The sequence below is a fragment of the Pongo pygmaeus genome, chromosome 5, assembly GCF_028885625.2.
Source record: "Pongo pygmaeus isolate AG05252 chromosome 5, NHGRI_mPonPyg2-v2.0_pri, whole genome shotgun sequence".
NCBI lineage: Eukaryota > Metazoa > Chordata > Mammalia > Primates > Hominidae > Pongo > Pongo pygmaeus.
The window spans coordinates 100,098,418-100,120,167 of record NC_072378.2 but is presented as its reverse complement, the minus strand read 5'-3'; positions in this window follow the sequence as shown (position 1 = coordinate 100,120,167).

Here is a 21,750-nt window from a genome sequence, read left to right as displayed (position 1 = left end):
ACAAGCGATTTTATATAATGATATGTATTGTGATTCTCTAATCTGTGTATAGTTTAGCAATTCCTAAACTAATTGACCATGGAATATTTTTTCTGTAGAGAACATCTTTTGGGACTAGTGTTCCTTGGAACATGTTATAGAAGCCATCCTCACAGGGTTAACATGATTACATGCTGGGTTCTCGACAGAAATACAGTTATAATTATGTATTAATCAGGCTGTACTTTGGCCCACTTCCTTGTAACCAAAAGTCATGTATCACTAAATACTGACCATTTGCATTCCCACTGGTCTTACAGATAGGATCACTGATGTTAGAAGTATAAGGCTTTATATTTAAGAATTGCTTAAGATGTTCTTCAGATCTTGAATTCCAGTGGAATGACTGATGCCAACCAATTTATAGACCCCCGCAGAAGAACCGCATCAGTGTAAGAATAAGTTTTTTCATCTCTCTCTCTCATGACTTCACTCTATACTCTTCAACTAATTAACAGTCCTCACACCTCGGCCCCCTGCAAATCCTTTAAAATCCTTAGAACCAGCTCCTTGGAGAGGTGGAGTTGAGGTTCCTTTCTACCTCCCCATTCAGTTCTTTCTCTGCTGCCATCCCTGATGTCTTGGATGTTGACTTGCTGCACACCAGGCAAACAAACTTATAACCTTTGTTGTGTATTGTTCTAAGGGAAGTATTTGGGGAAGATTATGTTGCATAGTGTTGCTAGGCTTGCCCTCCTCTTTAACTGATTACATATAGCTTTTTCACTTGTAAATGATGTTAAAGTCCTTTGAAATTATAGGTATTTATAGAAAATCAGATCAGCTTTTAGGTGACATTGGCAATAATAAAACCATAATACTAATGACACTAATAGAGAACTGTTTCTCTACTGGGTGTCCTACAATTCAATTCAGTTCCGACACTATCTACCTGGAGTTAGTGTCAGATGTCACAAGTTAAAGGGCTGAACTCCACAAGACTGACCTCCCCCCCCACTTCAAATGTCAGTCACAAAGCCTGAGTTACCACTTGTGTTTTGACTGACCAGCTATAAATTGGGGTTTCTATGACCCCCCTTCTCAGATTTGATAATTTGTTAGAATGGCTCACAGAATTCAGGAAAGTACCTTATTTGTATTTACCAGTTTACTATAAAGTAAAACTCAGGAACAGCCAAACGAGAGAGTCGCATAGGGCAATGTATAGGAGCTGGGGTGTGTATGTGCAGAGCTTCCACGATCTCTCCAGGGAGCTAGCCTTCCGGTACCTCCATGTGTTTGCCAACCAGAAGCTCATCACATGTCGAGAGTTTTTATAGATCTTAATCTCTAGGTGTCCTTCTTCTTCCTGGACGTTGGTGGGAGGAAATGAAAGTTCCAGTTCTAATCACTTGGTCCTCCTGGTGACCAGCCCTATCCTGAGTCTATCTAGGGACCCCACTGCAAGTTACTTCATTCGCATAAACTCTGACAGGATCAAAAGGGGCTCCTTATGAATAATAAAAGCCATTCTTATCACTCAGGGAATTCCAACGGTTTTAGGAACTCTGTGCCAGGAACCTAAGGACAAAGACGACATGCATTTTTCTGTGATAGCATAGGCACATTTCAAGGGCACAACGATCATCCCTACTAGATCTCAAGCACCTCCAAGTGTCTTATTTATCTTTGAATCCCTACCACAAGGCCAGTTGATGCCAGTCAAGGTGGTTGGATTGAATTATTAATTTACTAAAGACTTAGAGCTAAATATTTTTTACTCTTTCAAAAATTAGAAGGTTGTGCATTTCTTTTTCCAACAATGGACTTCTTTTCTTTTAATACAACAAAGCTATCATTTGACTCACTCCATCATCCGTCATGTGTACCATTTAAGTTCTCAGGGATATATTGCCAATGAGTACTTTACTCTTTTATAAATTTCTTTCACATTTAGTGATGTATCCATTATACCTTTTCTAAAGGAAAGAATGATAATTTTTTTAGTTAGAGAAATCAAGTCTTTGTTTATGCACTAATACAAGAGTCTTAAGTAACAGACTATCAATACCACAATTTAATAAAATTGTGAGATAATGTAATGCAGAACGGTTCACTGTAAGAGTTTGTTGTTCTTATATTATTTATGGAATTGAGTCTGGCAGTATGAAAACAAGCTGGGCTAAGTTTCTTTAGATTACATGAGTATTCATGCTCATAATGCATATAACATACACATCGCATTTTAATTTATGGGCTTAAGGGAACAGTGATTAAGTAGGAGAGAGAAGAGCTTTTTAAACACCTTCTGGGGAGTGATTGCTATTCTTTGCTGTCAGATCTCCGATTATTCTTTCTTTCAAATACTTATTCTCTTTCTTTGAGTTTTCCTGGTACAGGTGGCTGCAATTTGTAGAGCTATCAATTTTGCTGCCCCCTTTTAAGGCAGCTATTATTTATGCTAGTTCCTGCTTATCCTTCTTTTGATTCATTTAGACAAGAACAGCTACAAAACATTTTAAACAGCTTGAAAAAACAGGTTAACTTTAAGGATCACATGTTATCATGCATAGCCTCCAAATAAAATGTTTAAGCCTGCTCCAGCACATCTCTCAAGGATTGTAACTTCAACATGCTTTTAATTTGAGCCACTCTTTTAGATGCCAGAAATGTGAGGATCAGCGCCATCCCACCAGTGTAATGGCCGGCAAGGCTGTCTTGCCTGGTGGCTGAAAACATAAACTTGGTTAGAGAAAGGATTTCTTTTCTTTTCAATCTTTGAAAGTGTGAAACTTGTGTCATTCAGGATGGCTGTTTTCCTTCTGTTAATTGTTGTTGCATATTTTACTCTTCCAAATCATTGGTTTAAAGTTTGTATGTTAGAATTAATGGCAGGTTTTGTAGTCTGTTAAACCATAAATTACCACTCCTTGTCTTGGTACTGAAAGAGATTACTTAGCCATTCACAATTTTCCATGGGATGTTCTCCAGATGTGTGCCATCTGAAGTCTTCTGACTTCTTTCTCCAGTGGACTAAGCTGGCCTCTTGTTGAGGAAACAAAGAACTGGAAAATATATACATCAATGTTAAAACATGCGGGCCCTCAGATAATGTTAAGATGCCTTCGCACTTTCACTGAGTCCATTTGCGTTTCCTAACAATGCCCCTACTGTGGTGAGCAAGTGCCTGTGCTGTACTTACTCTCCTTTATGTATAATTTTATGCTAATCCTTGAATTGTTCAAGAAGCCTTTAACAGTCAGCTGTCTTTCTCTGTCTTTTGAGGTATCAAATAATGTTACAACTTGAAAATCCCATAGATGTGGGCAATTGTGTCTTTAAACAATTCTGGCTCATTGGGTTTTCTAACATGTTATGTGTTAAGGATGTAGTTCTTTCCAGTCCATCCTGGAATACTGCGGGGATTCTCAATTTCAAAGTAGCCCAAAGGAGATGGCCCTTAAGACAACGTTGCTGCTAATCCAATTTCCCATAATCTCAAACTCTATGCAAAAGCAAATGTTGAACCTGTGGCTGAACTCAGTCTTTTGAATACCAAACCAAGACCCATAATGTATTATCTTAACTATTTTGGGGGAAAGCTGATTGTTTGCAAAATATCTTTGGGTTGCCATTAGTTTGGGTTTAATCCTTTAGAAATATTCAGCGCTCGGGCCTATTCAAGCTCTCAGAGAACTGGGTCATCGCAGCAGCTCAGCTTGGCCTGTGAGATTGCCTGTGTACTTAGACTCCACTTATTTTGTTCAGGTTCACGATCAGGCGAGACAGCGCTGTCAATTCAAAAAGACATTCTTTTTTCAAACTATTGATCTCCATTGCTCTTGCAAATCCTTTAGTATTGGCTCTCAGGATTACTATAATGCTATAATCATTCTGTTAAGGATTCAGATTTGTGGTGGGCTAAAAGATGGGAACATCAAAAGGATTGAAATGCCCTTGAAGCAATCAATTTTTGTTCATCAAATACAAATGCTGAGAGGCTGCTTTCGGCTAATAATTTATAACTGAATTAATGACACATGGCTTTCTTCAGTCTTTTCTTCTAGGATCCTTTCCCTCCTTCTCTTAAATGTTCTGATTTTATTTTCTGCAAAGTGAATTTGAATTGCATAGTGTTCTAAACAAGAAGAATGCTTTGAGAAGTAAAGCTTGTTTCCCTTGCTTTCAAACTGTTAAGGCAGTAGAAATCTTTTCTTTGGGCTTTAAAGGAAGGTAAAGTCTAACACCGTATCTGTTCTACTTTCCCTAGTAACAAAAAATGCACTTGTGGTTTATGTCTGAGTAACATTCTAGCAGAAGCTTCCACCAGCAGAAAATGTTTCTGTTAAAATCACGAATGCTGTCATGTGGCTCAATTACTTTTGCATAAAACAATTCCAACAGACAAAAGTTTATTTATAATATGTAACAAAATCGTGTTATAGCCAGGGCAGGTTTTTCTTTAGTATTAATAAATATAATTTACACATCTCTGTTAAGGTAGTGATTAAATGACTGAACATTTAAAAAGCTATAACACCTTTTAAGTTACTTTCATTTGCTCTCTTCTCTCATCCTCTTCTATTTCTCTAAGTGAGAATGTGAATGTTTATTTTTTGGGCTGTAAGCTAACCTTCCAATGGGAGCACTGAATGTCTGCACACTTTCATGTGCCCAGCCAGCTTCGCAATTAATCAAGACACCTAAGAACAAGGCTCTAAATGGGATGTGAGTGTGAAGAGCAGAATGCAGAAGGGCGTATAGAAGCCCCCCAAAGCTTATGGATTTGGTTTCTCATATGTGGAAATTTTTATTATTTAGGAGAAAACTGAGTCAAAAATTTTCTTAAAATCTCAGTACATTAAAATTTAAAATTAATAGTGTGCACAAAACTGTGGAGGAGTAAATTAGTTGAGAAAAATGGTTTTTGAATGTTTTAGAAGTATTTATTTACATGTACAAATTGAGTTCCTAATTATATATTAATCTGTCTTATTTTTGATTACTTTGTCAAGTTAGTTTTGCTGTATCAGTTTGAGTTATGATCATATTTTGAAATGATAAAACTGGAGATGGGGGAGGGGGAATGAAGAGAGTTGATTAATAGGTATAAATACACAATCAGATAGAAGAAATAAAGCCTAGAGTTTGAGAGATCAGTTGAATGACTGCGTACAATAATCTATATTTCAAAATAGGTAAAAGAGAATAATTTGCATGTTTCTAGCATAAAGAACAGACAAATATTTAAAGTGATATATATCCCAGTTATACTGATTTGATTTTTACAAATTACATGAATGTATAAATTGTCACATGTATCACCAAAATATGTACATCTATTATGCATCAATTAAAAAATAAAATTATTTAAAAGTTAAAACAATACTAAAAATAGTCTTTAATGAAGAGTTACTAACTCACATCTTTTGCCCCATTTCATCCTAATTTTGGTTCAAATGAGTGACAAAAAATCCTTACTGAATGCGTCCTATACCGTTGTTAAGTTTCCAGTGCCCAGTGCTGAGCCTGGCATATGGTAGACATTCAGAAAATATTTGTTCAAAGAATGAAAGCTGTTCTTTGTGTAGATCTTGGATATGAATCAAAACATTGCAAGACTTTGAGTCAATGTATTATTTTGGATTTCTTGGTCACACAGATTCAAAGAAAACTATCTTTAAATGTTTTGAAAGTGTTGGTATGTCTCAGTTTTCTTATAAGAGTGGATGAAAATTCATAAAGACACAACTACGTCATCTTTGCCTTTGGGCAAGAAGAAAGTGAAAGCTGAAGAATACCCTTGAGAACAACGTGAGAAGAGAAACTTTAAGTCCTGCTTTTTGAACTTTAATAAAAATCACTTTACTTGAGGGGAGTATTTTTTTTTTTCTTTTTTTCTTTTATTATTATTATTATTATTCTTCTTTAGGTTTTATGGTACATGTGCGCAATGTGCAGGTAAGTTACATATGTATACATGTGCCATGCTGGTGCGCTGCACCCACCAACTCGTCATCTAGCATTAGGTATATCTCTCAGTGCTATCCCTCCCCCCTCCCCCCACCCCACAACAGTCCCCGAAGTGTGATGTTCCCCTTCCTGTGTCCATGTGTTCTCATTGTTCAATTCCCACCTATGAGTGAGAATATGCGGTGTTTGGTTTTTTGTTCTTGTGATAGTTTACTGAGAATGATGATTTCCAATTTCATCCATGTCCCTACAAAGGACATGAACTCATCATTTTTTATGGCTGCATAGTATTCCATGGTGTATATGTGCCACATTTTCTTAATCCAGTCTATCATTGTTGGACATTTGGGTTGGTTCCAAGTCTTTGCTATTGTGAATAATGCGGCAATAAACATACGTGTGCATGTGTCTTTATAGCAGCATGATTTATAGTCCTTTGGGTATATACCCAGTAATGGGATGGCTGGGTCGAATGGAATTTCTAGTTCTAGATCCCTGAGGAATCGCCACACTGACTTCCACAAGGGTTGAACTAGTTTACAATCCCACCAACAGTGTAAAAGTGTTCCTATTTCTCCACATCCTCTCCAGCACCTGTTGTTTCCTGACTTTTTAATGATTGCCATTCTAACTGGTGTGAGATGGTATCTCATTGTGGTTTTGATTTGCATTTCTCTGATGGCCAGTGATGGTGAGCATTTTTTCATGTGTTTTTTGGCTGCATAAATGTCTTCTTTTGAGAAGTGTCTGTTCATGTCCTTCACCCACTTTTTGATGGGGTTGTTTGTTTTTTTCTTGTAAATTTGTTGGAGTTCATTGTAGATTCTGGATATTAGCCCTTTGTCAGATGAGTAGGTTGCAAAAATTTTCTCCCATTTTGTAGGTTGCCTGTTCACTCTGATGGTAGTTTCTTTCGCTGTGCAGAAGCTCTTGAGTTTAATTAGATCCCATTTGTCAATTTTGGCTTTTGTTGCCATTGCTTTTGGTGTTTTAGACATGAAGTCCTTGCCCATGCCTATGTCCTGAATGGTAATGCCTAGGTTTTCTTCTAGGGTTTTTATGGTTTTAGGTCTAACATTTAAGTCTTTAATCCATCTTGAATTGATTTTTGTATAAGGTGTAAGGAAGGGATCCAGTTTCAGCTTTCTACATATGGCTAGCCAGTTTTCCCAGCACCATTTATTAAATAGGGAATCCTTTCCCCATTTCTTGTTTTTGTCAGGTTTGTCAAAGATCAGATAGTTGTAGATATGTGGCATTATTTCTGACGGCTCTGTTCTGTTCCATTGATCTATATCTCTGTTTTGGTACCAGTACCATGCTGTTTTGGTTACTGTAGCCTTGTAGTATAGTTTGAAGTCAGGTAGTGTGATGCCTCCAGCTTTGTTCTTTTGGCTTAGGATTGACTTGGCGATGCGGGCTCTTTTTTGGTTCCATATGAACTTTAAAGTAGTTTTTTCCAATTCTGTGAAGAAAGTCATTGGTAGCTTGATGGGGATGGCATTGAATCTGTAAATTACCTTGGGAAGGATGGCCATTTTCATGATATTGATTCTTCCTACCCATGAGCATGGAATGTTCTTCCATTTGTTTGTATCCTCTTTTATTTCCTTGAGCAGTGGTTTGTAGTTCTCCTTGAAGAGGTCTTTCACATCCCTTGTAAGTTGGATTCCTAGGTATTTTATTCTCTTTGAAGCAATTGTGAATGGGAGTTCACTCATGATTTGACTCTCTGTCTGTCTGTTATTGATGTATAAGAATGCTTGTGATTTTTGCACATTGATTTTGTATCCTGAGACTTTGCTGAAGTTGCTTATCAGCTTAAGGAGATTTTGGGCTGAGACAATGGGGTTTTCTAGATATACTATCATGTCATCTGCAAACAGGGACAATTTGACTTCCTCTTTTCCTAATTGAATACCCTTGATTTCCTTCTCCTGCCTAATTGCCCTGGCCAGAACTTCCAACACTACGTTGAATAGAAGTGGTGAGAGAGGGCATCCCTGTCTTGTGCCAGTTTTCAAAGGGAATGCTTCCAGTTTTTGCCCATTCAGTATGATATTGGCTGTGGGTTTGTCATAAATAGCTCTTATTATTTTGAGATACGTCCCATCAATTCCTAATTTATTGAGAGTTTTTAGCATGAAGGGTTGTTGAATTTTGTCAAAGGCCTTTTCTGCATCTATTGAGATAATCATGTGGTTTTTGTCTTTGGTTCTGTTTATATGCTGGATTACATTTATTGATTTGCATATATTGAACCATCCTTGCATCCCAGGGATGAAGCCCACTTGATCATGGTGGATAAGCTTTTTGATGTGCTGCTGGATTCTGTTTGCCAGTATTTTATTGAGGATTTTTGCATCAATGTTCATCAAGGATATTGGTCTAAAATTCTCTTTTTTTGTTGTGTCTCTGCCAGGCTTTGGTATCAGGATGATGCTGGCCTCATAAAATGAGTTAGGGAGGATTCCCTCTTTTTCTATTGATTGGAATAGTTTCAGAAGGAATGGTACCAGCTCATCCTTGTACCTCTGGTAGAATTCGGCTGTGAACCCATCTGGTCCTGGACTTTTTTTGGTTGGTAAGCTATTGATTATTGCCACAATTTCAGCTCCTGTTATTGGTCTATTCAGAGATTCAACTTCTTCCTGGTTTAGTCTTGGGAGGGTGTATGTGTTGAGGAATTTATCCATTTCTTCTAGATTTTCTAGTTTATTTGCACAGAGGTGTTTGTAATATTCTCTGATGGTAGTTTGTATTTCTGTGGGATCGGTGGTGATATCCCCTTTATCATTTTTTATTGCATCTATTTGATTCTTCTCTCTTTTTTTCTTTATTAATCTTGCTAGCGGTCTATCAATTTTGTTGATCCTTTCAAAAAACCAGCTCCTGGATTCATTTATTTTTTGAACGGTTTTTTGTGTCTCTATTTCCTTCAGTTCTGCTCTGATTTTAGTTATTTCTTGCCTTCTGCTAGCTTTTGAATGTGTTTGCTCTTGCTTTTCTAGTTCTTTTAATTGTGATGTTAGGGTGTCAATTTTGGATCTTTCCTGCTTTCTCTTGTGGGCATTTAGTGCTATAAATTTCCCTCTACACACTGCTTTGAATGCATCCCAGAGATTCTGGTATGTTGTGTCTTGGTTCTCATTGGTTTCAAAGAACATCTTTATTTCTGTCTTCATTTCGTTATGTACCCAGTAGTCATTCAGGAGCAGGTTGTTCAGTTTCCACGTAGTTGAGCAGTTTTGAGTGAGATTCTTAATCCTGAGTTCTAGCTTGATTGCACTGTGATCTGAGAGACAGTTTGTTACAATTTCTGTTCTTTTACATTTATTGAGGAGAGCTTTACTTCCAAGTATATGGTCAATTTTGGAATAGGTGTGGTGTGGTGCTGAAAAAAATGTATATTCTGTTGATTTGGGGTGGAGAGTTCTGTAGAGGTCTATTAGGTCTGCTTGGTGCAGAGCTGAGTTCAATTCCTGGGTATCCTTGTTGACTTTCTGTCTCATTGATCTGTCTAATGTTGACAGTGGGGTGTTAAAGTCTCCCATTATTAATGTGTGGGAGTCTAAGTCTCTTTGTAGGTCACTCAGGACTTGCTTTATGAATCTGGGTGCTCCTGTATTGGGTGCATATATATTTAGGATAGTTAGCTCTTCTTGTTGAATTAATCCCTTTACCATTATGTAATGGCCTTCTTTGTCTCTTTTGATCTTTGTTGGTTTAAAGTCTGTTTTATCAGAGACTAGGATTGCAACCCCTGCCTTTTTTTGTTTTCCATTTGCTTGGTAGATCTTCCTCCATCCTTTTATTTTGAGCCTATGTGTGTCTCTGCACGTGAGATGGGTTTCCTGAATACAGCACACTGATGGGTCTTGAGTCTTTATCCAATTTGCCAGTCTGTGTCTTTTAATTGGAGCATTTAGTCCATTTACATTTAAAGTTAATATTGTTATGTGTGAATTTGATCCTGTCATTATGATGTTAGCTGGATATTTTGCTCGTTAGTTGATGCAGTCTCTTCCTAGTCTCGATGGTCTTTACATTTCGGTATGATTTTGCAGTGGCTGGTACCGGTTGTGCCTTTCCATGTTTAGCACTTCCTTCAGGAGCTCTTTTAGGGCAGGCCTGGTGGTGACAAAATCTCTCAGCATTTGCTTGTCTGTAAAGTATTTTATTTCTCCTTCACTTATGAAGCTTAGTTTGGCAGGATATGAAATTCTGGGTTGAAAATTCTTTTCTTTAAGAATGTTGAATATTGGCCCCCACTCTCTTCTGGCTTGTAGGGTTTCTGCCGAGAGATCCGCTGTTAGTCTGATGGGCTTCCCTTTGATGGTAACCCGACCTTTCTCTCTGGCTGCCCTTAACATTTTTTCCTTCATTTCAACTTTGGTGAATCTGACAATTATGTGTCTTGGAGTTGCTCTTCTCGAGGAGTATCTTTGTGGCGTTCTCTGTATTTCCTGAATCTGAATGTTGGCCTGCCTTGCTAGATTGGGGAAGTTCTCCTGGATAATATCCTGCAGAGTGTTTTCCAACTTGTTTCCATTCTCCCCATCACTTTCAGGTACACCAATCAGACGTAGATTGAGGGGAGTATTTTTAACTTTTCAAAGTTTGTGAGTGATGTGCCCATTCCTGTTGCTGCCAATTTCTTATCCTTCTAAGGACTGGTTTCAAGTCCTAGTTTCAAAATTTTGCATTGTCTGAGTCAACACCCACTTCCAGGTGTGTTTAATTTAATGCTGATATTTATATTTGTATTTTCTCCAGGTTATTTTTACAAAGCTTTCTATGAAGCTTATTTTTTAAAATTTTCCACAGCTTTTCACGCCGTTGAGAGAAAGTCATATCTTTAGTTTCTTTGCTTGCCCTGAGTTTCTCAGCGTTGTCTGCCTTAATCTTTGAAAACTCAGATCTATAGCTTTTCATAGCTTTTCCATAGCTTTTCAACACCGCTGAGAGAAAGTAATATCTTTAGTTTCTTTGCTTGCCCTGAGTTTCTCAGTGTTGTCTGCCTTAATCTTTGTAAACTCAGATCTATCTAGGGCCATGGCAGAATGTTTCTTATCCCTCATGTCATGTGGTATTTATCTAGCTGCAGCAGTAATACTGTTGGTATTTGGAAATAAATACCAGGCAACTTGTTTTAAATACCCTGGCACTTTTATGCAGGTGTTGAGGGTAAGAGAGAGCTTCCTATCTTGGAATAACTGAGTTATCATCTTTAAACAGAGGCTGTGTTTGTTACTAATGACACTTAGGACCTTAGTACACGCAGGTGTATGTGACAGAGAGAGAGAGTTTTGTGTGGGGTGTGTGTGTGTGTGTGTGTGTGAGAGAGAGAGAGAGAGAGAGAGAGAGAGAGATATTGACTCTGCCTGCTGTCCTGGGGTCAGACAGACTGCTAAGTGGCAACAACATATATAGATTAATTATCTCTTAGAAACTGGCACAATAAGAAGTGATGCTTTTCTTCCTTTAAAGCAAGAACCATTGCTTCCTGATTCTTTTTCACCCATTCCAAATACACTTACAATTCATTAGAAATGAAGAAAAACATACATGAGGAATGTGTAATTTTTTTTTATAGCTACAAAATGCCTCTTTCTTATTTACTTGTATTTATTTATTCCCCTGCTGGGGCAGCAAACTGTTAAAGGTGACTTTAACCTGAAACATGGTTTCACAAAATGGAGTTAACTGTCTCATCGTAACACAGTTTCAGAGGGTGGATAGTGTTGGAAAAGTAACATTCACTCTGTAAGCCAGGGGATATTAAGCCTCACTTTCCAGGTCTATGTGACCCTAGTTTTTGGGCCCAGACCCTCACATGCTACAGGCACCATCTAGACTTGGTACATTTAGCAGCATTTAGTGGTATAATTGTAAATAATAAATAAAACGTGATGCATTTTAAATGAAAGTCTAATGTGACCTAAATGGAACTGAACAATCTGTTAAATTGCATAGATGTCATGTGCTTGGTTCATTTATGGCAAACACTGTGTTACTCTGTCCCTTGCATATGTATTTTATTTAATTAGGGTGGGAAAGAGGGAAAACTGAAAGTACTTTTTGTTTTGTAGTCTGAAGATTTTTCAACCCTTTGATAATTGAAAACATAATTCTGCTCAGGAAAATAAAATGATTTCCTCCAAATACTGAAGTATTCGATCTTTATTATTTTTCCTTTGCCTTTCTCATTTAGAAGGGAAAAAAGATTTGATTTTGTCGATTAATCCAGAGAATGTTTAATGACATTTCACTTCATAAAATCAGTGTGTTGGCTTTTCCAAGTTTCAAGGAACAACAAATTCTGAGACTTCAGATGGTGGGGGGTTTCTAAGGATCCATGAGAAGTAAGGAAGCCAAGAAACTGCCTCAGGTTTGGAGAGCCAGGTGTCAGCGAAGACTGGAACATCTTCCAGAATAACATGGCAGCTCTACTGGTTGCACATTTCTATGGCTCAGCCTTTCCCTTTTCCTTTTCTATCTGCTCTCTCTTCATTTTTAACCAGTGAGTCCTCTCACTGTATGTCTCATGGGATCGTCATCAATTGATGAGATGTCACCTAGTGTGGTACACAGCTGAGGGTATTTATTCCTCCTGCTAAAGTATTTGATAGGCTCTGGGGCTCCAAATCTAACCAGGGCTGGCTAAGGTAGCAGCGTCACAGGGAACAAAGCAAGCATGGCAGCCTCTACCATGGGAGAGCAGATGTGAAAGTGCATCGTAAATTACAAATCTCTTTAAGTATTATGAAATACATACCTACTTATTATTGATTATACAATATATAACAGCTAATATATTAATCACAAATAGATATGAATATATTATTAATTAATATGTGTTAATAAAGATGTATATTATAGCATCCTCTACAATGCATATTACCACTCTGTGTTCTTCAATGTAATCACTGAGTTAATCATGCCTGGCAAATGTAAGCTTTCAATGCGTGTTGCGATAATTTGCAGAGGAGTCTATGATGTTCTGCTTATCATGCTCATGCGTCTGTAAGAGCAAAGAAATGCCTCAGATATAAATGGGGTCAGAGCACACACTTTTCTAGCCCTGTAGAACTGTTGTAAGGCTCAAATCAGTTATTTTATATGGTTTGAAAAGGGTCGACTATTACTATACACATCTAAGGAATTATTATTAGGTACATGTTCAAAAAGATTTAGCAAAAATTGTAAAAAAGGAAAAAGTGGACTTTGGAAAATTTGTTTCTATGTTTTTGGAAACTGTGCTTAAGTTTTGAAAAGCTTATTCTGTAGGTTATTTGGATAGTTTAAATAGCTCTAGTATCTGAATGTAAATACATGAGCATATTGCTCATCCCAATAGCTGAGAATAGATAATGTTTTGATTCCTGTAAATGGAAATTATTTATCCAAGCAGGAGCAGAAAAGGACTAAATCATGTTTCCACTGGAAAGAGTGAGAACTCATTAAAGATAAAAGGTATAGTCAAATGGAGAGGATAAGGAAGAGGCAGAAAATGATTCAGGGTGGGTGCACAGATAGCAGTTAGGCATGAATCAGAGAGGGTTTGGGGAGAGCAGGAGGCTTCCTGTATGGAGGCCATGGAGAGTGGGAGAAGGAAACTAATTTTAGGAAGAAGTGGTTGCTGAGGGCAGCAGAGCAGATGGACAGAAAAGACCTCAGTCCTTGTTAACATAACTGACACAACAGCCTGGACTTCCTGTTAGGTGAGATACTTTATTATTTAACACAGTTTGAGTTGATGTTACTTGTAGCCTGAATAATTCTTTTAAAGTCGTTTCTCAAGGCTGATTCTTTGGCAGACGGTAAATGTGGTTTTAACTAGAATAAACTGATTCTGGTTGTATCTGTGGAGAATACTCTCATTTTCGGCAAGTGATGTGGTCACCTATATGACCCTGATTGACCTATATTGACCTCTCCAACTTAAAGGGAAAATTATAATAATGCCTGTATTGCAACATTATTTCAAGAATTAAGTGATATCATATCATGAATTCACTTTGGAAATTCTGAAGTGCCCTATGGTGGTAAACGATAAGAAATAAGAAAACTGTCTTTCAATTGCTCTTCTCAAATATGCTTTCAGAAGCACAATGCAACTTTTCCCACTTTTTTTTCTGTCAATTCAGTTAGTGATCTACATGATAGGGAATATATATTTTTCTTCAAGAACCTCAGTGAGTGCTAATTTGAATAAAAACAAAACGAAATACATTATGAATATTTTTATTTTTTTCTGAACTTGGGTGTAAGTTCTTTGAAGTGCCTTACCCATATTTGGCACTCAAATTTGTTGTTTAATTGGCACTTTCTGAAAACAGTATTTTAAACCAGGGGTGGTAAGTAGATTTAATCTCATGTGTCAACTGCTACTTATTTTTGTGGATTCTGAAGAGCTGTGCTGAGAATTCTGAAGCCATGTCTGGACTCAGTGTAAAAGAATGCTGTAATCTAATAGTGATGTCTGTCACTGACATGGAAAAGGAACTAGAGGAATTCCTGCTCATGTTAATTACCCTTATCTTAACCTAAGAATATATCACTTAAATGAAGGAAATGGTGAGTTCCCTGGAGGCCTGTTATGTTTTCATATGAAGGTTAGTGGCTTCTGTGCTTATGGGTATGCCAGCCTTGCAAGGACAGCATTTTCTATTATTATTGGTGTGCGTGTGTGTGCGTGTGTGTGTGTATGTGTTGTGTGTGTGTTTCAGGCAATACCTTTAGAAATTGTAGTGGACACATACGAGGTTAGGTTCAATCTCTGTGGGAATCCCCTTTTTACCATAGCAAATATAAGTAATATGTAAATATAATAATATAAATAAGTAAATATAATAAATATCAATTACAATGGCAGGCAGAATTCTAAGATGAAACCGAAGATTTCCACCTGCTGGCACCTACACCCTGTATAATCCCCTCCCCTTGAGTGTAAACAGGACCTATGATTATGATGGAGGGCCACTCTCATGATTACAAAATTTTGCAGATGTAATTATGGACCCAAATCAGTTGATTGTAGGAGATTATCTTGGGTGGGTTCACTTTATTTAAATAAAATTTATTCAAACTTGCAGGTGTAATTAAGGACCCAAGTCAGTTGATTCAAAGGGAGGTTATCTTGGGTGGGCCCAATTTATTAAAACGAAAGCCTTTAAAAGAGGGATTGGACCCTTTCTGAAAAGACAGATGCTTCTGCTAGCATTATGGAAGTCAGCCTCAGTGTTGCGATAGGGGCTGTGGGAGAGCTACATTACTGGGAACTGATGGAGCCTCTAGTTGCTGAGAGCAGTCTTGTATAACAACCAGCCAGAAAGTAGGCACCTCAGTCCTACAATCCAAAAAATATTAATTTTGCCAAAAGCTATGAGAGCTTGGGGAAACACAGTATGGTCTACACCTAGATTGCCACCTTGCATGACTCTGAGCAGAGGACCAGCTAAGCCATGCCTGGACTTCTAACTTATGGAAACTCTGAGATAATAAGTATGTGCTTTTTAAGCTGGTAAATTTGATATAATTTGTTATGCAGCTAAAAAACCTAATGCAATTGCCGTTAAATCATAAATGATAGAGGTGAAAATGAAAGAAACAAAAAGCTTGAGAGAGATAAATAAGTATGGACTTCAAGTTTGTAAAGAGAAAAGCATGGCTTATGTTCATTCTCGTTTACAGATGAATACTGTCCCCTCCACTCCACTGGGCACATTGATTTGTCCCTTTCCCAGGTGTCGGAGCAGCATGCAGCCCACAGAGTAACTTACAATGATGTTAGGACACAAAAAATGCACTTCTGGGTCATCTAACAATTATTCATTGTTTGTTCTAAGAATAACATGATAACATTAACAGAAGAAAGTAAACGGCTTCTCTTTCTACCTCTACAAATATAACTATTTATTTTTCCATGTTTCCCTTCAATTCGTGTCATATGTGAACAAAATATCTGAGATATGTATCGCATAGACACAATTTTGTATTCTTTAACATTATATGATGGTCATTTTTCACACTGCTACCTGATCTTCAATGTTTTTAACCATTGAATAATCTTTTATTGAGTTGTGTTAAAATTTCCATAATCATTTTCCTATTGTTGGGCATTGGGATGATTCCTTTGTAAATTTTTACTCCTGCTGCTGTAAATAATGTTTATTTTTGCTACCAAAATTAACATTTTCCTACATACGTCCTTTTCTAATGATCGCATAATGTTCTTAAGATGTGTTTCTAGAAGTGGGATTACTGGCTTGAAGATATAAACATCTCTGAACCTAATTGTTTCCCCCAAATTTTGCTAAAGTATACTCCTTATAGCAGTGTGAATTGCTCTTTGTTTATTCATTTCAGGCTCATCTTGACAGATTTAGGAATTTTCTTTCTTAATGTCTGGCCATTTAATTTTTTAAAAATCGGCTTTACTGAGGTATAATATATCCAATAAAATGTACTCATATACAATTCCATTAAGCCTGACAATTATATATATCCATGTAACTACACCACAATCAAGCTATAAAACATTTCTGTTGCTCCCCTAAATTTTCCTGTATTCCTTAGCAGTCAATACACTCCCTACCCTGGCCCCATGCAACAACTGATCTGCTTTCTGTAAATTAGTTTTTCCAATTTTACCAGAATTTCATGTAAATGGAATCATACCATCTGTACTTTTTTGTGTCTGTCTTATTTTGTCCAGCAAAATATTTTTGAGATTTACTCATGTTGTGTGTATCAGTAGTTTGCTTCTTCATATTACCAAGTAGGATTCTATTGTAGGATATACCATAATTTGCTTATTCATCGGCTCACCTACTGTTAAACAGTGGAGTGAGTCTAGCTTTGGGTTATTCTGAATAAAGTTGATCTATGTATTTTGACACAGTTTTTGTTGTAGGCATGTTTTTTCATTTCTAGGGAGTAAATATCAAGGAGGAGGATTGTTGGATCATATGAAAAGTACATACTTAACTTTGTAGAAAACTGTCAAACTATTTTTCAAAGTAGCTTAACAAGTTTACATTTCTACCAGTCATGGATGAGAGTTCCAATGGCTCCACATCTTTGCCAACACTTGGTATTGTCAGTCTTTTTAATTTTAAGTATTCTAGGGTTGTGAACTGGTATCTCATTTTAGTTGGCTGTTAGTTTTGATACACTCTTTTCATACAGTTTTTGGGTAAAAATAGACCATAAAATTTAATATCTACTATTGTAGTGAAAATAATGGAAAATCGAAGAAGCCAAAGAAAAATTATACAGAGGAACTGAAGACATTAGACTTTATCACATGAGATGATAGCGTGAAGTATGGATATTTTGATTTGTTTGAAATGAACAGACCCCTGGACATTCTTTGATGGGGCCACAGAGGCAGCAGCACTATTGTGCGCTGCTTGAGAAAGCCTGAGACAGGCAGAGTGCCAGCATTTAGCCTGTGGAAGCAGGCAAACATTCCCGAGGCTGAATGATTACTTTTCTCACTGTGCTGATAGAGGTTGCATTAATAAATATAAAATTCTGCTTCTCTGGTTGACTCACTCTTTCACCTCCTAAACCCAGGAACAAAGGGGATGGAATTGAATATTTACCATTGTTGGACAATGAGCTCCCCTTCAGTTTCTGCTAAGAATTTGGTGTGCTGGGATAACATTTGGATTAGGTCTGTGAGAGTAGAAAGGACAAAGCCAGAATATTGGCTAACCTGAGCAGGGGTTAAGGAAAAAGCCAGTACTCCTGAGTCAGCAATAATTATGCCCAAAGCTCTTGGCCTCTAATGTGCTTCATAGACAGTCAGGGGCTTATTCTTTAGTCTAAAATCTTTGCAAAACCAATCCTGTATACTATGGAAATCAAGCATACTGATTTATGCAGAACTTGGTTAAATGTGTAGAGATATGTGGAGAACTTAAATTCAATTAGGTGATCCTTTAAAGAGAGGCATGAGATAATAAAAATGACAATATTCAACTTAGAAATTCTCAAAAACCAGTAATATGCCCATTCTTTGAAATGGCATCAGCACTTATGTGTGTGCTGACATACTTTGTATTAATAGAATGTCAGAAAGCTTACAACCTGAGAGAGATTTCAAAAAAATAGTGATTTTGAATGACTTATCATCTCTGTTAGGGGACAAAATTCAACTAGTAACTGGAAGTGTGGATGAAATTGCTGCTCTGAGTTATTTGGACCACATCATTATTACTATCCACAAATATATTATTTTCCATTGATATTTGTTGATATCTTCTCCAAAAAGGAATTTGAAGGGACAAATTGTATGTCTTGTCTCTGAAGGTCATAATCAAAGCACACAGATTTAATCTTGATCCATCCTCTATTCCTACTGAGACTAGATTTTCAAAATTCAATGAAGTGAATAACAAATTGTACTAATATTCTCAGATTTTATGAGACATGACCTTCTCCAAGTCGTCTAAATAAAGATTTACAGGTCACTTGGTTTATAGCTCCAAAGTACAGTTTTTAAATTTCAATGCTGGGCATGTAATGCTATAAACTAAATAATTATCTTAAAAAATGCAAAGCGTGAAGTACTTTGGAGATTACTGTCGCCACCAAATATATAACTTGAAACTTATGCCTTCAAGCAATGAGTACTTCAGAGAAGACTCCAGAGAGAATTAGACCCAGAATTCTCTTATGGAGCTTTGATACATTTCAAACACTACAAATGAAAAAGAACAGCATATTGAAAATGGAGATCATATGTATGGTGTAGCTTTTCCACAGAAATTCCTTTAAATAGAAAAAAATTGGCAATAAAGTATTATTCCTTCTAAATGAGAAATAGTACCATGATACATCAGCGGAGGCCTGCGTTACATCCAATATTGTCCATCTGTAGTAAAGAATATTATTCAGTGGTTGAAAAGAAAGCGGTAGACTTAACACACATTTACTTGGCAAGATTTCTAAGACATTTTTAAGTGAACAATGCATGAAACAATAGTAGTATTCGCATGTATACAAAAAAGTCATGAAATATAATTGTGATATGAACATACATATATGTAAACACAAGACACAAACCGAATGACCAATTGAGGTTATTTCTAGAGAAGAAAGTAGATATGTGTATATGTATGCATATGTGTATGAACATCTATGTTTTATAGGTGGCATGGGAAGCAATGAATTAGAAAGTAACATATTTTGTTCTGTGAGAGACTTTCAGTTTGAATATTTACAAGACTACATTTAGGTATTGCAACAAACCACACTCTAAACAAGAAGAGATACGGTTTAATTAATTAGCTGCACAGTATTTTTAGTCAGTCCAAGGTTATAGTATAATACTGGCATATATCCAAAACTGTGGCATTTCCATCGATAGCACAATTAAAGACTGTTCTGGAATCAGGTGTATAATGCCAAAGCAATTCATTGAAGAAGGGAAAAAATACAGACCCAATTTAGTGGTAAGTCTACAGGTTGTCTTACTCTCCACTTTATCCTTATGCTGAGCACAGGTCTCAGCATACAGCAATATTAGTTGAAGGAATGTTTTTGGTTTGTTGGAAACATGTTTTTTATGACTTAAAATGCAGATATGGAACAAATGATACTAATTTGCATATTAGAGATAGTATGAATTTTGCTACCCGGATTAATTCAGTTTCCTCAGCAAAGATAATCACATCAAGAACATTGGCAATGAGCCTTTGCAAAACAGAAGACTGCGAGAAACCAACAGGGCATCCAGTTCCACACCAAATGGAAATTCTCTGGCATGATGATTGTATCCAACCCTCACTAGATGTCACATCTGGTGTCTTGAGCCATTCCCTCAGCATCGTCTACCAGCCGTACTTAACATGAAACACAAAGCAGGATCACCCACAATGTGCTTCTGGATCTCAGCCAGACTGCCTATCCTGTGGCAAAGCTGTCTGCAACACAAGATCTTTGGGGGTAGACATGTGTGGAGAATGAGTGGCAATGCAGGCTATGCACTGAGCTGAAATGGGATCACCATCAACAGGGTGGGCAGAAGAAACACTGCGGTTTAATATCAAATGATGGGCTGTGGCAGTGGACTTCTGGGAAATCAGACACCTTGGCAACATTCCTTTGAGACTGATGATTCTGAAGGGAAAGAGAAAAACGAAGCAAAGAAACACTGAAGTTTTAGCTTTGGTTGAAGGAATATTAGTGAACAGGTAGAAGGCAAAATAGTTTGCTCATCAATGACTATCTTCATTAAGGTCATCACCATCACCAACAATAAGTTAGTTTTAGGCATAAAGTGATTTTGTACAGTTAATAGAGAATATGTCTGTAAATGTTACATTTATATGGAAAAAAGGTTTTCACATAGTCATGGTGTTTATGTAGGTTTAGACTCACAACTATGTCACATTTTAAAACTTTGGAAAATGATTCCATGTTCACAATTTCCAATGCAAAACGAAAACACAAGCCATCTGGAAATTATCAAAATGCTATGTAAAAGCAATGATGCCATTTACTGCATAGAATCAATTTAGCACACCAATAAAAACACACACACGTATAAGCCTAGAAAAAGCAGGCTATTCTTTTCCATAGAACTTTTCATTTAAATTCTGTTGCCATTGTTGTGCAATAAATTTTGCTGTCACACAGCTATAGCTAAAGTGCTTTTTATTTGATGTAATCCTACTGCATCATTAAAATATCAGTATTCTTTATGTTTTGCAAATATTTGTGGACACCATTAAGCAACATGAAGCACAGTGCAGTAACAAATGTCCATTTTATGGCCACTGTCAGACTATATATTGTATAATGCCCCAATATTATCAGCAATCTAGACCTAAATTATCACAACCCTAAGTCCATGAAACACAAGACACATATATAATCTCCCTTAGTCCGTGTATTGAAACCTTAGAATTAAAAGCTTGAGCTATCAATTCAGGCATAAAATGTCGTTTTCCAGAAGAATTTTTCACTCAGGGCAAAAAAGGAGAAAAGGCAAAAGAATGAAGCTAAGGGCTGATTTTCTAGAACAAATCTAAACCTGAGAGAAGAGTTTCCCAAAGAGGAAACAGGTGAGAGGGGGAAATGGATGTACAAGCGGGAAAGGTTGTTCTTTTTTGGTCACTGTGTTTTATTCTTAATTGACAGAGACATTCAGATTTAGTAAACAATATTGCTTTTTTGGTGTTAGAGGTTTTCTCTCAACTCACAATTCTACTCAAGAGAAGAGAAGGATATTGATGTTTTAAACTATGATGACAAATTACCTAAAACATATGGTTCATTGCAAATACAGAGCAAATAGTCTCTAAATTGCTCAAGAACGCAGCCAGTAAAGATACAGCAGGGAATTTGTCTGAGATTGAGTCAAAATTGGAAATATTTTGTCATGTAATTAGGCAGAACTAGTATGGGATTTGTTGTAAACACACAGTGATTCAATTTACTCTATGACAGAAGCCTTGTAACTTACTGTTAAATTGTTTCTTTTTTCTGCTAAATTTCTTTATCACTTCTGTAAATTGTAAAAGACAAATCACCTCCAACTGCCCATACATCTCTTGGTCTTCTTTTTGTAGAGCTTTGAAGGTGATGAAAGAATCAATTTCATTGACTACAAATGAAGATATTAATCATAAGAAGTTGTCAGGACTCATAATGGTGAATGGGTCTAGGGTAGTCGAGTTGGTAGAATAATTTGACCTATTGTAGTTTCCTTCCTCATTGTGGTCCTGGACAGCAGTGGTTGCAGGGATAAGAAGGAGCTGCTGGATCTGGCTTCCAGAGAGA